This window comes from Podarcis liolepis (assembly GCF_965112155.1).
Source record: "Podarcis liolepis genome assembly, chromosome: 11".
Lineage (NCBI taxonomy): Eukaryota > Metazoa > Chordata > Lepidosauria > Squamata > Lacertidae > Podarcis > Podarcis liolepis.
In genome coordinates, this window is record NC_139565.1 from 9,673,881 (window position 1) to 9,696,369 (window position 22,489).

Here is a 22,489-nt window from a genome sequence, read left to right on the forward strand (position 1 = left end):
ATTGCTAACATATTACAAGCATTGTTTTTATTGAATATTGCTTGTGTGTTTTCTTTTTGAGATTTTGCTTCTGAAGGACTGACCTGTCACACCATGTCACAATCTGTTGTGTTCAAGCACTCTGTTGGACCTACCTATGGAGGAAGGAAGTTCCAGCTTAACTCTGAAGTGGCCAGTAAACACACCTGCCCTTTCGTTCTTCTCACTGCCCATAATCACTACAAATGACAAATATTTCATAATTTCAGGGTTGTCAATGTCACAATAGCAAGCTGATCTGAAAATTGGTCAGAGGAAGCATAGGTATCTTTTGAGGAGCAAGTTGCAGGTTTAGCTTGCAGTGCTCATCAATTACAACAGTATGACATATTTATTGTCATTAATAGGTTTGTTGCTCATCTAAGAAGAATGGCTAACTAAAATTGTATCACAGAATTAATTACTACAATTGATCTCACAGGTTTTACTTTCCAGTAAACAGTGGCATACTGTTAGCACAATTTATGCTTCTGAAACACTGTTCCTCTTTGTCTATGGCTTATTTACATGAAGCATTGCAAATACATTGGCCTGCAATTATGTCTCTGCAATGTAATGGATTTTTAGTTAGCAGTCAAATGGGGAGCAGGTAGCTAACACTATCACTGACAGGCGCATCAATGCAGTAAGATATTAAGAAGAACAATATTACAAAGGCTTAAAAGACTTCCTCCCTTCTGTTTGTTGGCCAAGATAAGTTTTTCAATCAGCTTAAATTTGTCCAAGAAAGTGAGGCAAATGTCTTCTAATGTAAGGTTGTGATTCGAGGACCCGATCCCCGCTTGGGGAATAAAGACATGTGGACACGGTATATTAGGTTAATGGGCAAGAAAAGGCCACAACTTTATTGATTACAGCATGTGAGAAGGTATTGGCTTAGGCATTGGACCACGGACAAAGACTCCACCCACTCGGAGAGGGGTGAGTCTGAAGAGGGGTTAACCACCAGTTGGGGGAGCCTGTTGATGCTAATACAACTATAAGCTCTCCCCTGATGTCACTGAGGGTCGTGCCATGGCCCCCTGCCACACAGGCATCGGACAGGATCCACGACCCTGGATTCCTTTAACGGAATACCCAAAATTGAAGGGGTAGGCGATGGCCACACCTTGCCCTTCCACACACCAACAACACATTCCAATGCCTAACCGCCACCCGAGCCCAAGAAAATGTGAGCGCAATGGCGTGAAATGGCTGGTGCGGCCGCATTTGAGCGGCAAACCACTCCCCCTCTGCGCCTCCCGATTGGGTGCCCAACCGGGGTGCGTGGCACGCCAGCCATGAGGATGGGGCAGGGGGCAGAACGCCCCCTGCATGACGCTGGAATCGTCTCCCGCTCACAACACCTCCCCTCCGGGAGAGGCCTTATCATACGTCTGGACATGTCCAGGATTTAGCAGGTGAAAATAGAGTCAGGGGGAATTTTGGAAAATCCAGCAAACAACTTTCGGTTTCTTAAAACAAGAAAGCTCGTCAACGTTTGTGTCCTCAATTTTACTTCTAGAAATATGGCAACCCTATCTAATGGAGTTGCGTTGTGAGAGATGTGAGAGGAAAGAGTGAGACATTATTAAGTATGATTATAAAGAGGAGAAAGCTCATTAGTATTAAAATATTTTTTAAAAATTGGGGAGTTTCAGAAATACTATAACTACAGGAAGCAAAAGAACAAATAGAGCCTGTTTCAACTGCGTGTCAGAAATGTTAAGCTGTTCCATAAATAGTAATGCATAAGGACAAATATTCCTTCTGTAAGGTGCTGGGTAAGGGATATGCATTTCAAACTGTGACTCCCAGCTGTCATGCTCTGCCAGCTTATCTTCAATACTACCAACGCTTTGTTTGCACAGCAATCTTTACGAACTAATCTAGGCTATAGTACCACCGCAAGTGAATACTCATTGCTACTATTTCCAAAGGAACCTATAAAGTTCTATAGAGTTTCTTAGTCTGAGCAAGCCCAGCATTCTGTTTTCTACAGATCCTGGGCTCGACTGCACTGGATGCCAGGATCCATGCCCTGTGACTGGTAGGGCCTCGGACTGGGGCCTTCCTGAGTTTGGCCTGGAAGGGCAAGGCACGGCTGCACAGGTGAGGCTTAACAGAAGACTCGGAGCATCTGGTGGCAAGGGCTGGGAGGGGTATATAAGGCCAGCATATCCCTCTGGCTCTTTGTCATAGCATCATGCTACCCACCTCGCTGTGCTTAGGCTTCCTGACTCCTGGTATCCCCACCCTTGGACCCTTGGCTTCCTTACTCCTGGTTTCCTGACCATTGGACACTTGGCTTCCTGATTCCCTGATTCATGGACACTTGGCTTCCTGACCCCTGGACTGCTGATTCCTGATTCCAGACCCCTACCCCGGTCCCAACGTACCAAGCCGGGACTCTGATTGCCCGTAACCCAGACTGTGACACTCACTTCTCTCTACAGCATGTACAGTAAGCACCTTCTTGATCATTGAAGCCACTATTGGTCTCATCTGCTCAATCCACTAGACCAGGGGTCAGCAAACTTTTTCAGCAGGGGGCCAGTCCACTGTCCCTCACACCTTGTGGGGGGCTTAACTATATTTTTTTGGGGGAAATGAATGAATTCCTATGCCTACAAATAACCCAGAGACGCATTTTAAATAAAAGCACACATTCTACGCATGTAAAAACACACTGATTCCCGGACCGTCCATGGGCCAGATTTAGAAGGTGATTGGGCCGCATCCGACCCACAGGCCTTAGTTTGCCTACCCATGCACTTAGGTCATGTCTTGCATGAAGTTCCTATCTCACTGAGGGTTTGGGATCCATCAGCTGCCCTCACCTGGTTTAGCTGGCCTTGCTATGAGGAAGGACCAGTGAGCTTTTAAATATATTTAAGCACTGTCATAGCTTGGGGAGGGGAGGGGGGCAGCTTCCCCAAAATCAATTAACTAAATGAAAACTAACTAACTGACCAATTGTGTCACAGATAACTTGGTTCTGCCCCCCTAACATAAAGCCTGAAAACCCCTCCCCCCAAAAATCCTGGCTACGCCCATGTATTTAAGCAACCTTTCGCCACTTTATGATCATAGTGATCAAAACTAATTTTATTTCTGTGGTGCTTTGATTCTTTACATAAAACAAACAAGCGACTGAGATTCCAGGCAAAGTCCACAAGGAATTCTGGCATCAGCTCTGTAAGCAACAACAACCAAACCAAACTGTACAATGAATAACATTGAAATACAATATTAAAACCTGTGATTTAAAATGGGGAAATGTTCTTAGTGAATAAGCAGCACCTGGAAAATAAAAAAGAGGGAAAAATAGGGAATAGAAACCGAGATCCAGGGAGTATTAATTCCACATTGTGGTGTATGCCATAGCAAAATCTTTATTTTTCTGTAATGGGACCTAAATCTGTTTGCAGTGCCTTTGTTTGAGCTGGCTGTTTATTGTCCCCAGCACAGCTAGAGGCCGATCCGGACATATAAATTGTAAGCACATCACTGCACAGCAAAGTTATTTATCTCTAGATGATACAAGTCTGCCTGGCAAAGACGCCAGTGCAATGCGTATTTTCCGAGGAGTAGGCTCCATTGAACACAGGAGGACTTCCTTCTGAGTAAACATGCATAAGGTTGCACTGTGAAACTATTTTATTCCATTATCAGCTGTGCTCGCTACATCAGGCTAGACTGGACTGGGTCTAAATACTACAGGGTTATCTTGTGTGGTGGGAAGTATGGTTTCAGCTTTCTTTAAAAGAAGCAGAAGCTGGATGTAGGGATCTCTCAGGTAGTGGAGGGCATCTAGTTGCAACTGGGGGAAAAACTTATACCCAGTGACTGCAAGAAGAAATTATATATGTGGGACACAGGTGGCGCTGTGGGTTAAACCACAGAGCCTAGGACTTGCCAATCAGAAGGTCGGTGGTTCGAATCCCCACAACGGGATGAGCTCCCATTGCTCGGTCCCTGCTCCTGCCAACCTAGCAGTTCGAAAGCACATCAAAGTGCAAGTAGATAAATAGGTACCGCTCTGGTGGGAAGGTAAACGGCGTTTCCGTGCGTTGCTCTGGTTCGCCAGAACCAGCTTAGTCATGCTGGCCACATGACCCGGAAGCTGTACGCCGGCTCCCTTGGCCAATAAAGTGAGATGACCGCCGCAACCCCAGAGTCGGTCACGACTGGACTTAATGGTCAGGGGTCCCTTTACCTTTACCTTTACATATATGTGAAAGCATGCACACACAATTATATTTGAATAATAACATATATGCATACACACATCGTGGAGGCTACAGTTTTGAACAGAACTGGCTGCGCTTACACAACCTAAGCCTTATTGATTTGAATAAGACTTCAGTTGCATCATTTTAGCCATTTGCTATGAGCATTTTTTAGTTATTTTGAGTAGTCCTCTATTTTCAGCTTTCTCCCATAGAGCTGATATAAACTTTTGGTTCTTTGAGTCAAGGTTTAAATGTGAGGAAAAAATAGGTAGGTTCAAGGGTTGTTTTTTTGAAAGGAACCGATGAAGCAGCAGCTAATATATAACGATGCTCTGCAGACGTTAGAAACTTGCTTTCCTCTGTTTTACAATCTGCTGAGAAGACCACCCACAAAAATTATAAGTACTAAAAACCATAAGCCAGCTAGCAGTTCTTTCTGATGGTATTTACAACATGATGGTCAGTGCAAGAGCTGTAAAATCAGTTCTTTCTACATCATAAAGTTATTTTGTATACTGCAATGGAAGCTCACAAAAGGCATTTACAACTGCAATAAAAAATACTTTTTAAGTTCTAAAAACTGTGAAGATGTCAACATATAGTCTGAGAGAGTGGCTGGGTAAATCACAACATATAGGGTATGTAAGGGAATTAGTATTTGTACCTCACATGAAACGGACCGTGTCTTATTCTGTCGTGAAATTTGTCCCATTGGTCAATTGTTGAAATATGAGGTATCTTAAGCTAAGTCCAAACTGATAAACTTTGCACTTGATTGCTCAAACAGGTGTACATGCTATAAGGCTCAAATTGCAATCCCGTGTGTGCTTTAAAAAGTAATTTATTGGGAGCTATTTCTGAGACGCATCGTGTAGGATCCATAGCTGGGTGGGTATCTTGCCTCTCACTGGGTCTTGGGGTGCTGAGAAGTCATAGCACCTCCTGGCTGTGTGAGGGGATTCTCTAGACCAGGCATAGGCAAACTCAGCCCTCCAGATGTTTTGGGACTACAACTCCCATCATCCCTAGCTAACAGGACCAGTGGTCAGGGATGATGGGAATTGTAGTCTAAAAACATCTGGAGGGCTGAGTTTGCCTATGCCTGCTCTAGACTGATTCATGCTAAGGTGGGCACAAAGCTTAAGATGGAGCAACTTCCCATTGGAGGGTCCAGCAACTCGGCTAGGATGGGGATATTGGCCAGCAGATAGTCTGTTTGATGATGGGATCCTTACCCTATGCCACACCAGACTGAGTGCTTTCTAACGAAACAAAGTTGTGGCGTTTTGCTAAACTCACACAAGCCTCTGAGTTGAATGAATGAGTGAATCTTTATTTGTGTCAGCCATTGGCCATAGCAATAAAACAACAATACGATATACAAAGAACAGAAATAAAAAGTCCAGGATATAAAATACATTTTAGGCTTTTGAATCAATAGTCAAATAGTGGATCTTATTCCGATTGCCCCAGCTAAAAACCTTGCCACCATTGCTGTCACCTGCTCATCTTGGTCTGCCAAGAGAAAGGACACTGTGGCAGTGGTTGGGCAACCCGGAATGGACAATAAAAGAGAGGTGATAATCTCATTCGTCTTTATAAAGAGTGCAAGCCAGGAGGGTATGTGCCACTGATTCGGTACTGCCATCTCCACAGGGACATAAGCATTTTTCGTGTGGAATCTGTTGAAATCGTCCCTCAATAATAATAATAATTTATAATAATAATTTATTATTTGTACCCCGCCCATCTGGCTGGGTTTCCCCAGCCACTCTGGGCAGCTTCCAACAAAGATTAAAAATACATTAAAATATCACACATTAAAAACTTCCCCAAACAGGGCTGCCTTCAGATATCTTCTAAATGTCAGGTAGTTGTTTATCTCTTTGACATCTGATGGGAGGGTGTTCCACAGGGTGGGCGCCACTATCGAAAAGGCCCTCTGCCTGGTTCCCTGTAACCTCACTTCTCGCAGTGAGGGAACCGCCAGAAGGCCCTCGGCGCTGGACCTCAGTGTCTGGGCAAAACAATGGGGGTGGAGACACTCCTTCAGGTATACCTATATATCTTAGAATTGCTAGGTTATGCAGCTAGGGTGCCAGAGAATTGAAATGGGAAGGTGGAAAATAGTTATACCATGGGCAAAATTCTCTTATTGTGGCCAAGCCTCTGAGTTGTTTATTGCTCCTAGACCCTGCATCTTAACTGCATGGAAACATAAATCTACCAGTTACCTAACAATGGCAGGGGCAAATGACTGCATTTCTGTCAGCATTCCAAAATGGCAACACAAACTTGTGATGATTATACCCTTCTGCTTCCAACACACACGCATGTTTTATCTGGGGCATCAGTTTTATATGCTTCAGCTCTTAAGAAATGGTTCTTCAACAACCAATATTAGTCAGTCATGATCAGAACCCTGTTCTGAAATAAAGCTTAAGGGTCTTGCAATACTACGAAAGTCTGGACTCCCTCTGAGCAGTTGTAATGCTGATCTCATTAAAAAGCTTTCACACAGAACAAAAATTTGCAATATTGCAATAATTGCAGCCTCAATTATTTTCATTACATTGAAGGCTATTTTGCATAAGCTGTTTTATTCATAGTTTTACAAATTATTGCACATCACTAACAATGACTAGGTTGTTTAATATCCTATTTCCCATTCATCTGTGACTGATTACTAAAAGCACATTGCATGGTTATGCATATGCATTTTGCATATTTTCCCATTAGTTTGCCTTTCAATCCTCTATGTGAATTATATTTCAAGTGCATGATTGTTAGCTAATAATCGCACTTTCCTTCTAGATAAATAACAGCAAAAGTAGCGATTTTCCTCTACTCATAAAACTGGTTAGCTGTAAAGGGAAAGAGAGAGAGAGAGAGAACAGGAAAGAGAAAGGACAGAGGCATCATCGCAGGTCTGTTGTTTCGGCAGACTCGATCAAGGTGGCAGGTGATAACAGGAGTCTCTTTTCTAAATGATTTTTTTTTAAGAGTTTCAAACAAAGTTTAAAAAGAGCTATAAAAGGAACAGGATCTATTCTCTCTCTGCGGTACATGCCAAATCGCCAGGGTACATGCCAGATAGCAAGAGCCAAACCACTATTGATCTGAGAAAGGGACAAAGTAGAAAGAAATTCAATACTGTAACAGAGCAGGGCTACTGAAGTTGTTATTCAATACAATAAAGGGCAATATCCCTTGAAAGGGTTTAATCCCAAATAAATTTGTTGACAGCTGGAAAGCATAGCTTGATTCCTATTAAAGATTTGGTTTTTCCACGCCTATCCCAATAAGAAGTTGGGTCTTTTAAACATTTTTTATTGGCATTATTGAAGTCTCTATTTGCTGCCTTTATGTCTTTTGTGCCTTTCCTCGACATGCTCTCAAACTAGTCATTGATTTGAAAGAGATTTTCTGCTTGTTAGGGCCCTGTGGATGCTATCAGTCACGCTATTAGTTAGTCTCAAAAGTAACCATGACCTGTTTTTAGCTTTCCTTTGTTTGTTCCCTTTGATTCTCTTATTCTCCTTTGTTTTTGTTTGGCGGAATAGTTCCACTGCACTTTAGATGCCCGTACATATCCCGTTCCCGGCTTTGTATGAGTAACTAATGCCTTGACTACATTTCTTTCTCTTTGATGTCATGGCTTTTAATATACCATCGCAGGACATTTGGATGGCCTCTGGGTTCTGTTAGTTTTGCAGATAATGTCCATTTTCGAGGCTGATACAATCTGTTATACAATCACGAGGCCATTCATCCTTGAGGCTTTTGGAGGAGAGAGGAATAAATGAGGATATCTATGCAATTATTAAGTTTTTGCTTTCATAACAAATCCATTAGAAAAGCTGCATTATCTTTCATTTTAGGAGGGAATCACTCGAGCGTAATGGTACATTCATGATCTATTAGATTCTTCCTTAAAAACTGTTGCCTTAAGTGACATTACAGAAAACGTTGCTGGTGTTTTAACACGGGATAGTTGGTAGTTGTTGAAGGTCTATCAAATGAATTCATCAAGATCTTTCCTTAACAGTGTTTTATATATTACAGTTGTTTTACTGATGGTTTGTTAATTATTCTCTATAGTTTATGCTGTGTTTGTGATGTTCTGTTATGCTCTATCATGTTGTTGTTATTTATTGTTTGTAAGCCGCATTGGGATTCATTTGAATGAAAAGTGTCATAGAAATCAAATCAAATCAAACACACATTTAAAATGACTTATATGAAATAGGAACATAGGAAGCAGCCTTCTATTGAATTGGACCATTGGTCCAGCTAACTCAGTATTGTCTACTCTGATTGGCCTGGGCTGCAGACAGAAATCTCTCTTTTCTCTGAGCTATGGTCTAAAAGGTCTACACAGTTTTAGCAACCCGTGAAGAGCAGTCACCGCTTTTGCACATTCACACAATAACTAACACATTGGTTCCCAAATGTTTTCCATTATGGAACAGTTGAAAATTGCTGAGTGTCTTGACAGATCACGTAATTATTTTTTCATGCCTTTTGTAGTCATTGTAATTCCACAGAATTCAAATTGTGATATACAGTAATGCAATTACATAGGGGACAATAAAGCCATTCTAAATGAAGAGTCTTAAGGAACGATACAACAAATAATACAATACCCAGCAAGACGAACCAGCAGGAGCAACTTCTCTAATCTCTATTTTCTGGTCAAATGCTCTGGAAGAATATATGAACTCTCCAACAGAGAGAGGCTTTTGGAATAATCTTCTTCACAGTCTCTCTAGATCTCCAAAAATGGTGGCATAGTTGAATTTAAAAAGGTAAAGGTACCCTTGCCTGTACGGGCCAGTCGTGTCCGACTCTAGGGTTGTGCGCCCATCTCACTTAAGAGGCCGGGGGCCAGCACTGTCCGCAGACACTTCTGGGTCGCGTGGCCAGTGTGACAAGCTGCATCTGGCGAGCCAGCGCAGCCACGGAAACGCCATTTACCTTCCCGCTAGTAAGTGGTCCCTATTTATCTACTTGCACCCGGGGGTGCTTTCGAACTGCTAGGTTGGCAGGCGCTGGGACCAAGCAGCGGGAGCGCACCCCGCCGCGGGGATTCAAACCACCGACCTGACGATCGGCAAGTCCTAGGCGCTGAGGTTTTACCCACAGCGCCACCCGCGTCCCAATATAGTTAATTTAGGAGTATGTAAACTGGTAGGACAGCATCTGTGTAAAGTGTGAGCAAACATATACTTAGGAAGACAACACTGAAGGTTCTACATTCATCGGGGTATTCTATCTAAGTCACAACCCCCAAACACATTAGACAGGTTCATAGTTCTGTGCACACATCTGTGTGTTCACTGTGGGGGGAAATGGTGTAACGACAGTGTACACACATAGGACACCTATCTGCCACACAAATATAGGGATGCCTCCATATTGGAATCCTTGATGAGTTGACATGTTGAATTCTAATCATTATACCACAACATTATTTCACTGTTGTTTGGGGAAGCTGGCTTTTCCAGTTAGCTAACCTTTATGCCATAGTGTTTTTGCATTTAATTCATAGCACAGAGAAATCCCTTTCTCGTTTGCTTTCGTTTTTCATTCTCCCCTTAAAAATTAGACATCTTCTAAAATCCTTCTTGGTTATAGATTTCAAAATAATAAAGCCACAGATTTTATTCCCCTTGGACTGAAGTGCCAGTTAAGCATTCCTAGTTCAACACACACAGCAGGTTGATAAGATGCTAGGTCAGCATTTTAACTTCGGAATATTTATCCTAGGTGTATTTCTGAGCAGTTTCCAGCAGAGAAGTAAGAAACTGATAGCAGGAGATGCAGGCCACAAGCCACTTCCTCCAAGATGGATCCATTGAAGTTAATGGGACAACTTCAGAGGAAAAGATTTGAGCGCTGCAAGTGTTAGGCTTGCTTGTTTCAATGTAACAGACTATCTGCAAATGTGAAAGCATTGCTTAAAGTGCATTTCTCAGCACTGCTTCAAACCAGTATTAGATACTGTCACCAGGACAGATGGGACAATTTCAGTTCACCTGATTCATTAAGCCTTAAAGATTGGGAAGCTCTGCAAATCTTATGTCTTAAAAGTTCTTCTATACTCTCCCAAATCCTATTATGATTTTTACCTAGATACATTCTGGAGGAAAGATCAAAGTCATAAAGAAAGCATTGTAAACATATCTGGGGGAGAAAGAGGCAGGCATTCAATCAGGGCAGATCAACTTGCTGCTTCCTTGCTCATTCCCTTCCGTAATCCATTGGATAATTAGATCATCCACTGATCAGCTTTGCCTTTTTGCCAGTTCTACTTAGTGGTAGTGGTGTCCTTTGCATTTTAGCTTGGTTTCTCTTAGTCAATGGTGGCCAAACTTGCCCCTCCAGCTGTTTTTGGACTACAGCTCCCATCATCCCTAGCTAACAGGACCAGTGACCAGGGATGATGGGAATTGTAGTCCCAAAACAGCTGGAGGGCCAAGTTTGAGCACCACTGCTCTTAGTGATCCTTTCACAGCATCACTCATCACTTCAGTCATGACACAAGGCATGATCCTGTGTATACATTAAAACCTGCTGCAATGCATTACTTCTGGATTACTCCATCAGGTGATGGGTGTGTACATTTACGTCCTTTCTTTTGCATAGGAATCTAATCGAAAAGGGTGTGTGTGATTCACATGTCTCTGTTGGCTTGCTTTTGGTGAAGCAATCGTGCTGAAGGTACAGCTGTGCTAATGCCAGTGTACCCAAACCTACAGAGGTAGGAATTAATGATAAATTTGTAGACCAAGAAACCCCACAAGTCGTAGAGGAGAAACATGATGCTGCCTTGGGACAAAGTGCCCAAAGGCAAAACCACTTCAAATATGATTTCTCAATACAGATGCAAAGTTTAACACATGGCCTTATACAAACACACCTGCTGTCTACTTGGGCCTGGTGTCACTGGGTAGCATGTTTGTGTCACTACCTGAAGAAACATCTCCACCCCCATCGTTCAGCCCCAGACACTGAGGTCCAGCTCCGAAGGCCTTCTGGCAGTTCCTTCACTGTGAGAAGTCAGGTTACAGGGAGCCAGGCAGAGGGCCTTCTCGATAGTGGCGCCCGCCCTGTGGAATGCCCTCCCATCAGATGTCAAGGAAATAAACAACTATCTGACTTTTAGAAGACACCTGAAGGCAGACCTGTATCGGGAAGTTTTTAATGTTTTAATATTAATATTAATATTTTGTTGGGAGCTGCCCAGAGTGGCTGGGGAAACCCAGCCAGATGGGCGGGGTATACATTAATATTAATATTGACATTAATATTAATATTGACATTAATATTAATATTAGGGTCTGCTCATGTCTACAACTGCCATTTTGATTTCCTATATTGCTTCCAATATCACTCCAGGGCATTATGTAAAATTATAGTGGTGGCCCCTCAGCAACAGTCAATGGAGAACCACTGCCAGCAAGCCCACTGGGTATAGGAGGGGTAAACACTGCTGTTGGAGGGTCCCCCCTCAGAGAGCAATATGCCCAAGGCCTTCTCAAACCTGGAGATGCCTCTGCTTCGGGAGGCCAGAAGGTTGTGCTACTTGATTAGGTGACTGTAATTATGCTTATTATTTTACTCTGAATTTCACTCATCAGCACCAATACACTTTCATTGTTCTTTCTCTAGGAGCAGAAAAATGGTGGCTTACATCAGTGTGGTGCCAGCAGCTTCTGAAACATAGTGAAAGTTTCCACAGCCCACTGAACCATGAGAGTGATCTTTTCTGCACATCTCTTACCTTGAAAGTGAGGAGGAATTAAAGAACCTTTTAATGAGGATGAAAGAGGAGAGGGCAAAATATGGTCTGAAGCTCAACGTCAAAAAAACTAAGATCATGGCCACTGGTCCCATCACCTCCTGGCAAATAGAAGGGGAAGAAATGGAGGCAGTGAGAGATTTTACTTCCTTGGGCTCCATGAACACTGCAGATGGTGACAGCAGTCACAAAATTGAAAGATGCCTGCTTCTTGGGAGAAAGGCGATGGCAAACCTAGACAGCATCTTAAAAAGAAGAGACATCACCTTACCAACAAAGGTCCGTATAGTTAAAGCTATGGTTTTCCCAGTAGTGGTGTGTGGCAGTGAGAGCTGGACCATAAAGAAGGCTGATTGCCGAAGAATTGATGCTTTTGAATTATGGTGCTGGAGGAGACTCTTCCCATGGACTGCAAGAAGATCAAACCTATCCATTCTTAAGGAAATCAGCCCTGAGTGCTCACTGGAAGGGCATATCCTGAAGCTGAGACTCCAATACTTTGGCCACCTCATGAGAAGAGAAGACTCATTGGAAAAGACCCTGATGTTGGGAAAGATTGAGAGCCCAGGGAGAAGGGGACAATAGAGGACAAGATGGTTGGACAGTGTTCTTGAAGCTACCAGCATGAGTTTGACCAAACTGTGGGAGGCAGTGGAAGACAGGAGTGCCTGGCGTGCTCTGGTCCATGGGGTCATGAAGAGTCAGACACGACTAAACAACAACAAACTTACCTTGAAGAGGTTACTGGTTGCTTGAATTGTTGCAGTGATAAATTAAACCAGCCTCTGCCAACCTGATACCTTGCAGGTGTTTAGGGCTGCAAACTCCCATCAACTGTACTGACAGGAGCTGATGGGAGTTGTAGTCTGATGTAACCTTAGGGACTAGGCCTGATGGGCAAAGACTGATCTAAGCAACATTTGTGGTCACTTTTATAATACCATTCTTGGCTTCATGCCATCTTCCTCCATTTCCTATTTCTCTATTCCGTGCCGCTCAGTGATTTCCTGGTGATGATATATAAACATGTCAATAACAAACATACATTAAATTCTATTTTAAAAATTAATTGTAAATACCTGAGGGTCTGCAATAGCATCAGACTACACTGGGAACATTTCAATATAACAAGGTCCATGACTGATTAATGATAAAATAACATTTAATGAACAGGTACTCTGCGCCCTAAAGAACCCTAGCTTAAAATGAATTATGTTAAGATAAAACATAAGTTTTATCTGAAGGAATAGTACACTTTTGATGTTTTCCTTACTCTAATAAAATCTTAATGATTATTAAATATTTAAATTAAAAAACCCCTGCCATGCTCCTACCAACTGTTCCCAAACTGAACCCTCCTGCACTTTGTCTGAATAGTAGTGATTTTGTAAAAAAATGGGAACTGCCAAAGGTCAGTCCTTTGAGGCAAAAAATGATCACAGTAACATGCTAAAGCTTTTTCCTAACTAGGCTGCCTAATCTGCGCTATGGAAATGGCTGCAAATCAGTCCAGAATCTATGGGTGAGCTCAAGGCAATGATTTAACATGGGAAGAAAATGTATTGGCTGAGCTGAAAGGGAGTCTTGCAGCAGCAGAAAGCGTTGTCACTTGAACAATGCAGCTCCTCTGAATTATGATGATTCCCTATCCTCCTGCAACCCTCTGTAGCCCATCCCACACCATTCTGCAAGTTCCTTCAATCCTCAGTTGTTGCTTTTGACTGGTCGTGCGTAGGGTTCCTGTGGGGAGAAGAAGCCAGGAAAGCCTCACTGGGTGAGCAGAGTTCTTCTCCTGCTTCCATAGATCCAACCCTTTATAAAAATTGTTTCCTTTCTTATTTTTCCACCACTAAGCATTTCTTGTGCATGCACAGATATGGTCTTATGCCCTTTCTAAAGAACAACAAAACATCACTGGACTGGCTGTGTGTGAGGCTGCAGTTAAATAACAATGCCACAATGGCAGATGACAAACGGATCTAGTGAATGGATCAAGTATATAGTGATAGAGAAATCAATACGGCTGAGATTTCTGGATAATTGACATACGAACTTTGCTCAACCACTGAACTGAGTGTGTGACAAAGGACGGGGGCGAGGGTGGCATTTGCCTGATTCGTACTCTGCTCAAACCACAAGAACCAAGCTGTACAAAAATGTTCTAACATGTGTAACCACAGACTGCGGTATGACGCTAAACAAGCTGATTTAAAAGGACCAACAATTATTTTAGTAAAAGGCCAAATTCATTCTGTAAACTTTTGCAATTTCCCACTATATTTGAGGAAGTACTGTATAAATATTTTGTACCATGTTCAGAGAACTCCCAGTAAATCAAATATCAAATACAGTGGTACTTTGGGTTACAGACGCTTCAGGTTTTTGGGTTGCACACTGCGCCGAACCCGGACGTTCCAGAATGGTTACTTCCGTGTTTTGGCACTCACACATGCGCAGAAGCTCCAAATCGCGACCTGCACGTGTGCAGACGCGGCACTGCGGGTTGCAAACTTGCCTCCCACACAGATCACATTCGCAACCCGAGGCTCCACTGTACCTTCATTGGCATCAAAGTATAAAACATTTAAAATCCCTGGGATAATTAAAAGGACAAGGGTGAAGCTGTCGAAGGTCATAAGGTCACACTGTGATCATGTGCACTTATATATTCTGCTTTGCCCTGACTCTTCCCTGAAGGGATAGTTTGTTAGGAACCCTTTTGGGTAAAATTGTGGCTAAAAAGGGAGCTACTGGAGCAGTGATATCATTGTCCCGATCTGCTAGGAGAAACCTCGTTTGGCTTCTTCTTGGAGTTATATACCGGAGGTCCAAATTTTGCTCAGCATCAGTTGGTCAGGTCTGCTGTGTAAAGAGCAATCCATCTAAGAGAATGTGGTCCATTGAATCAGGTACTCCTTGGTTGCAGGCATACAAATCAGATTAATATGGAGTATGTGTGAATCTGCCTTTGGTCACTGCAGAAGGGAAAGCGCTTTAATGGGAGGGGAGTAGTAGATCCTTTCGATATTTGGCACAGGTTCCGTAGAGTGTTGTGATACCTAAGGCCTCCAGAGAACATATTGGAGTATGAGGTAACAAGCGCTGTCTTTCGTGGTCGTAGAGCCAGTACACACACTGGAAATAAAGAGAAGCTACTGGCTTTCATTTGAATGATTATCTCATGGTCTGATTTCCACAACAATAGGCAACATACGAAGTTGTCTTGTATGAAGTCTGAGCCTCGGTCCATCTAGACCAGTCTACACTGACAGGCAGCAGTTGCCCAGGGTTTTAGACAAGGGACAATCCTACCAGAGATGCCAGGGATTGAATCTGGAAGCTTCTGTAAACAAAGCAGATGCTCTACTAAAATTTACAGGACAATTCAGTGTAAACAAGTGTAAAATGATGCATGCGGGGGCATAAGAATCTTGATTTCATGTTATGGGATCTGAACTGGCCATGTCTTGGCCAGAAGCGAGACACTGGGGTCACAGCAGATAGCTTGATGAAGCTTTCAACCCAGTGTGTGGCAGCTGTGAACAAGCAGATTCCATGCTAGGGATTGTTAGAAAAGGAATTGGAAACAAAACTGGCAACATCCATAATGCTACTACAAAAATATAGTGTGCAACCATATTTGGAATACTGTGTACAGTTTTGGTTGTCTCACCTGAAAAGCAATATTGTGGAGTTGAAGAAAAAATCAGAAAAGTGCAGAAAAGATTCAGGAAAATGATCAAGGTCATGGAGAAACTTTTCCATGAGGTGGGTTTTGTTGTTGTTGTTGTTTGGTTTAGAGAGAAAGTGTGTAATAGGCAACAGGAAAGACGTGTATTAAAATTATGCACGACATGGAGTTATTTTTATAGCCCGTCTTTAGTGGATATCCAATGAAGTTCAAGGCTGGAAACTTCAGGAGAGATAAAAGAAAGTACTTCACAAAGTGCACAGTTAAACTGGAATTCAATCTCAGAAGAGGGAATGATGGCCACCAACTTGAATAGATTTAAGACAAATTCATGGAGAATAAGTTCATCAATGGCTACTAAGTCCGATGGCTATGTTCTTCTTCCACTTCTGGATACATATTGCTGGTAACCTTAGGAGGATGAAAGAGTGCTTTTGCTTTCAAGTCCCACTTGCAGGCTTCTCATTGGGATCTAGTTGGCCACTCCAAGAACAGGATCCTGGACATGATGGGTTACTGGTCTGAACCAGCAGGACTATTCATTTGTTCTTAAGGTTCTGTGGCAATGGGAACCATAGACAGCAAGTCAACAGAAGGTGCTGTGCTAAACTCATAAACTGAAGCAAGTTCTATACAGTGGTACCTCGGATTATGAACTTAATTCGCCCCAGAGGTCCATTCTTAACCAGAAACCATTCTTAACCTGAGGCGTGCTTTTCTCTAATGGGGCCTCCTGCTGCTGCTGCCATGCAATTTCCGTTCTCATCCTGGAGCAAAATTCTCAACCTGAGGTACTACTTCCAGGTTAGAGGAGTTTGTAACCCGAAGTGTTTGTAACCCGAAGCGTTTGTAACCAGAGGTACCACTGTAAGTGTACCCCATGCATCACAGAGTGAATTGTACTGTTAATTATATAGCGCTCTGAGAATCAATCTGTACATGGGCACAATAAAATCACTCAGGTTTCCGTTTTAAAGGCTCTGGTCTTCATCACAGTAATTAATTCCTTTCTGATAATCCAATATTTTTCTTTCCATTCTGCCTTACATCATTTTTAGTGCTGTCAGAGATGGTAAGCGGATAAGCAGCAAAGAGTGACAAAGTGCTGAGAAAAGCATTTTTGAAAGATGTTACCTGATAATTTAAAGGTATGCTAAATTCTTTTAACAGTAATGGAAATTATACATGGGCACTGATGGGAAACAGAAGCACCAATGGTCCAGGATAGCCATTAAGGCACAAATCCCAGAAAGAAAATGTTAACTTTGAAAATGAGCTGCTGTAGGCATTTAACCTATGGTTCGCAGAACATTCCTGGGTTTATTTCCAATTATTGATGCCTTGGAAAGCAATAAATGAAACAGTACAACACAGTACATTTATTAACTATAAGATATGGCTTATTTTATTCTGTTCAAAGAAACGTTTTGCTCTGTTCTGAATCTACCAGTACCTGTGACCAGTGTTTGGGATGAACTAGTTCAGGTGAATGAAGTTCACTTAGCTAGTTCAAGGATCTCTGAACTAGATCTGAAAGTTATTCCCATAAGGTCCCGATGAACTAAAGGTGAATAATAATCATAATAATCACAATAATCATCATAATCATCATAACCATCATATGCCACCCTTCATCAAAGATCTCAGGGCAGTTCACAAGATAAAAGCATTTTGGGATAAAACTTCAGAACATTTCTAGTTCACATTCATCTCCCCAACACCACCAACAGGTAGCCCAGACCATAACCAGTTATGGTCAGCAATCAGGCAGCCTGGTCACCATTTTAAATTGACCAGGGCTGGGCTGGGTGCAGCCTCCCTGCCCTTGATAGGCCTGTCGGGAGATGCCTGCCCCACACCTGGAAGGTCTTGAATGGCCTAAGGTGGGTGGTACCTTGTGGCCATCCCCTCCCTCAGCTGCACCAAAATATGGTGGCCTCCCTGGACCAATTGTTGCTATGCTGTGCGGCAAATGATGCCTCCCCATGAGTCCCAGATGAGCAGATATATCCAGTTACTGTGTAATGGAAGTTTGGGAATGTGTAGTATTCAGAAAACAAAGGACTAGAAGAACTTGCCAGAAGGTGAGTTGGCCTGAATCATGCGCAGAAATTATACACGTCTCTCCCCCACCATCCTCACCCCGGAGAAAGCATGTAGGAATATTATGTTCACCTAGTAGTAAGAGATGGTAATTATCTTCCACTGGCACTGTAGTACTTCAAACGTAGCGACAGAAATGTCCAACGATAGAGATTTATATATTGTGGTTCTACAAGGTAGCTACTTGAACTTTAACACTTTCTTTCTCCATGGCTCATTATGGTAATGGTGCCTTAATGGCTGGCGAGCCAATTGAACTCTGATTGGTTCCCATCTCATGATGTACATTTGAGGGTACTGCAGTGCCAGATTTTAATGATGTCTGCTAATGATGTCTGCGGACATCTCTTTCTTTTCCAGTAGTGGAATCTTTGGGATGGCAACATTTTTAATGTCTAATTATGCTAGTTAAAACAGCTCTGCCTCTCTTTTGTTACAATAATGGAATTTTTCCATGGTTAATGATGCCAGATGAACTGGATCTATCTTTCATAGATAGTATAAGTATTTTGCAACAGTTTTAAACCAGGCTCCTTTCTCTCCTGTGAATCTTCACTTGAATATATTTTTTCGGGTTTTTTTTTACTTGGTAACTTATCAAGGACATGGAGAAGACAGTACAGATTAAAAAATACTATGTTCTAAATATGCAAATGCATAAATATAGGAGAATGAATGGACATCTAGCTAACTTTTTAATGCTCCTCTGATATTCCATGAGATTCTTGAGCCTGAGATAGTTCTAAATCCATGAGAGGACTGTCATTATTTTAAAACAACTGGAGACTGCTAAAACATATCGCTTAATCAAGAGGTTTGGATAGGCACCCACATCAATCCTCCTGGAATTTGCTCATGCTTTTTAGTTATGCCTTGAAATAAATGTGGTTGTTCAGATCAATGTTTCTATTTTGCTTAGTGTGATGAAAGAGCAGGAGGCATTTCCAGGTTGAGATAATGTATGTTTGCTTTTACCTCTTTACCTTAAGTTCTAAAGAAATGATTTCAGGAAGAGCCATCACAGCAAACAGAAACCTGTCTGACGCGCTTATATAATTATCTGTTTGCTGATCTGCTTTCTTATATTTTACTTAGTTCACTTTCTAACTGCTCAAATCCCTACACTCAGCTCTGAAGCTCAGTGGGTGGCCTTGGGCGATTCACTACCTCCCAGAGCAAAATGCTGAGCTCCTCAAAAGAAGGGCAGGATAGAAAGATAAGAACTGCATAATCTGGTGAAGCATAATATTTGAGAGGGCTTTATCTATCTGTCTATCATCTATCTATCTATCTGGTAAAGCGTGTTCTCATTAAAAGGAGAGCACGTGTTGCGGATGGGGCCAAACAAAACACCCCTCGGTTGCCAGGCAGTATAGATTCAAAGGGGCTGGGATCAGATTGGTGGCTGGTGTTACTGGGGTAAATTTGATGTTGCCAATTTAGGGGTGGGATCAGAGGTTATTTAAACAAGGTCCACAGCATGTTCCTTTCTCTTTCGCTGTGGACACCGGATCACCCGCCCGCCCTCCCTTGTTTGGGCTTGTGCTTTGACCTTGCTATGCCTGTCATGGGGTCGTCCGCATTGGTGCGAGGGCCTGGTAGGAATTTTTCCTTTTGGCTGATTAGTGTGTGCCAATTGGTTTTTGCCTACTGCGTAGCAAATCATCATAACTTGTAAGGTTGGCGGTTAGGCATTGGTTTAAATTGGTTGGTGGAGGGGTATGGATTGGCTGTGCCTGCCCCTCCAATGCTGCTGCTGCACGGGAATTCCGTTAAAGGAATTCTGGGGCTTACCATCCCCCTCGTCCAAACCCTTGGTGCAGGTTGCGGGCCGCATAAGCTCCTGGGAGCATGCGGGGAGTAGCTGAGGGTCTGTGTCGCAGCTCCAGTTATCCCTGATCTTGTTCCTCCACACTGACTCTCGCCGGAGTCCGGGAGTCAATGCTGTCCCCCAAGGCAGGGGGGGGGGGGACAGCTAGTCATAACCAATGCCTAAGCAACCACTCACAATTTGTATGAAAATAAAGTTGTGGCCAAAATTATGCCAAAAACCTTAAACAAAAACTACGTGTGATGTGTGAGTTATTGGGGTAGGGGTGTTTTGGGGACCTCAGCACGCAACCTTTTTTTAATTTACCAAAAATAACGACAAAAAAGTAAAAAAGTTGTTGAGGGCTGATTTCTTGTCCTGTGATAAAAAGCCTTCTGTTTCCATCGCCAAACCTTTCCGGGGAGCATTTGCAACCGGTTAGCACCATTTTTGAGTGAATTGCCCAAAGTCAGATTTTTGCTGAAATTGTGACCCCGGGGCTTAGGGATTTTTTCAAAAAAATATTTTCCGCCGGTTAAGTTGTTGAGGGCTGATTTCTTGTCCTGTGAAAAAAGCCTTCTGTTTCCATCGCCAAAGCTTTCAGGGGAGCATTTGCAACCTGCTGGCACCATTTTTGAGTGAATTGCCAAAAGTCAGATTTTTGCTGAAATTGTGACCCCGGGGCTTAGGGATTTTTTCAAAAAAATATTTTCCGCCGGTTAAGTTGTTGAGGGCTGATTTCTTGTCCTGTGAAAAAAAGCCTTCTGTTTCGAGTGCCAAACCTTTCAGGGGAGCATTTGCAACCGGTTGACACCATTTTTGAGTGAATTGCCCAAAGTCAGATTTTTGCTGAAAATGTGACCCCGGGGCTTAGGGATTTTTTTCAAAAAAATATTTTCCGCCGGTTAAGTTGTTGAGGGCTGATTTCTTGTCCTGTGATAAAAAGCCTTCTGTTTCGACTACCAAACCTTTCCGGGGAGCATTTGCAACCGGTAGGCACCAATTTTGAGTGAATTGCCAAAAGTCAGATTTTTGCTGAAATTGTGACCCCGGGGCTTAGGGATTTTTTCAAAAAAATATTTTCCGCCGGTTAAGTTGTTGAGGGCTGATTTCTTGTCCTGTGATAAAAAGCCTTCTGTTTCCATCGCCAAAGCTTTCAGGGGAGCATTTGCAACCTGCTGGCACCATTTTTGAGTGAATTGCCAAAAGTCAGATTTTTGCTGAAATTGTGACCCCGGGGCTTAGGGATTTTTTCAAAAAAATATTTTCTGCCGGTTAATTTGTTGAGGGCTGATTTCTTGTCCTGTGAAAAAAAGCCTTCTGTTTCCATCCCCAAACCTTTCAGGGGAGCATTTGCAACCGGTTGACACCATTTTTGAGTGAATTGCCCAAAGTCAGATTTTTGCTGAAAATGTGACCCCGGGGCTTAGGGATTTTTTGAAAAAAATATTTTCCGCCGATAAGTTGTTGAAGGCTGATTTCTTGTCCTGTGATAAAAAGCCTTCTGTTTCCATCGCCAAAGCTTTCAGGGGAGCATTTGCAACCTGCTGGCACCATTTTTGAGTGAATTGCCAAAAGTCAGATTTTTGCTGAAATTGTGACCCCGGGGCTTAGGGATTTTTTCAAAAAAATATTTTCCGCCGGTTAAGTTGTTGAGGGCTGATTTCTTGTCCTGTGAAAAAAAGCCTTCTGTTTCGAGTGCCAAACCTTTCAGGGGAGCATTTGCAACCGGTTGACACCATTTTTGAGTGAATTGCCCAAAGTCAGATTTTTGCTGAAAATGTGACCCCGGGGCTTAGGGATTTTTTGAAAAATATATTTTCCGCCGGTTAAGTTGTTGAGGGCTGATTTCTTGTCCTGTGATAAAAAGCCTTCTGTTTCCATCGCCAAAGCTTTCAGGGGAGCATTTGCAACCTGCTGGCACCATTTTTGAGTGAATTGCCAAAAGTCAGATTTATGCTGAAATTGTGACCCCGGGGCTTAGGGATTTTTTCAAAAAAATATTTTCCGCCGGTTAAGTTGTTGAGGGCTGATTTCTTGTCCTGTGAAAAAAAGCCTTCTGTTTCGAGTGCCAAACCTTTCAGGGGAGCATTTGCAACCGGTTGACACCATTTTTGAGTGAATTGCCCAAAGTCAGATTTTTGCTGAAAATGTGACCCCGGGGCTTAGGGATTTTTTTCAAAAAAATATTTTCCACCGGTTAAGTTGTTGAGGGCTGATTTCTTGTCCTGTGAAAAAAAGCCTTCTGTTTCGAGTGCCAAACCTTTCAGGGGAGCATTTGCAACCGGTTGTCACCATTTTTGAGTGAATTGCCCAAAGTCAGATTTTTGCTGAAATTGTGACCCCGGGGCTTAGGGATTTTTTCAAAAAAATATTTTCCACCGGTTAAGTTGTTGAGAGCTGATTTCTTGTCCTGTGATAAGAAGCCTTCTGTTTCCATCGCCAAAGTTTCAGGGGAGCATTTGCAACCTTTTGGCAACATTTTTGAGTGAATTGCCAAAAGTCAGATATTTGCTGAAATTGTGACCCCGGGGCTTAGGGATTTTTTCAAAAAAATATTTTCCACCGGTTAAGTTGTTGAGGGCTGATTTCTTCTCCTGTGATAAGAAGCCTTCTGTTTCAATCGCCAAAGCTTTCAGGGGAGCATTAGCAACCTTTTGGCAACATTTTTGAGTGAATTGCCAAAAGTCAGATATTTGCTGAAATTGTGACCCCGGGGCTTAGGGATTTTTTCAAAAAAATATTTTCCACCGGTTAAGTTGTTGAGGGCTGATTTCTTGTCCTGTGATAAGAAGCCTTCTGTTTCCATCGCCAAAGTTTCAGGGGAG

The 22,489-nt window shown here is 42.6% G+C and overlaps 1 long non-coding RNA gene across 1 annotated transcript; it reads right to left on the reverse strand.

Moving 5' to 3' along the window:
* Positions 1–852: 852 nt before the first annotated feature.
* LOC310688550 lies at positions 853–1,374 on the reverse strand. Its single transcript, XR_014517031.1, has 2 exons — positions 1,148–1,374; positions 853–949 (listed from the first exon to the last, which is right to left on the reverse strand). It is a non-coding gene; the product is annotated as an uncharacterized lncRNA (long non-coding RNA).
* Positions 1,375–22,489: the final 21,115 nt, after the last annotated feature.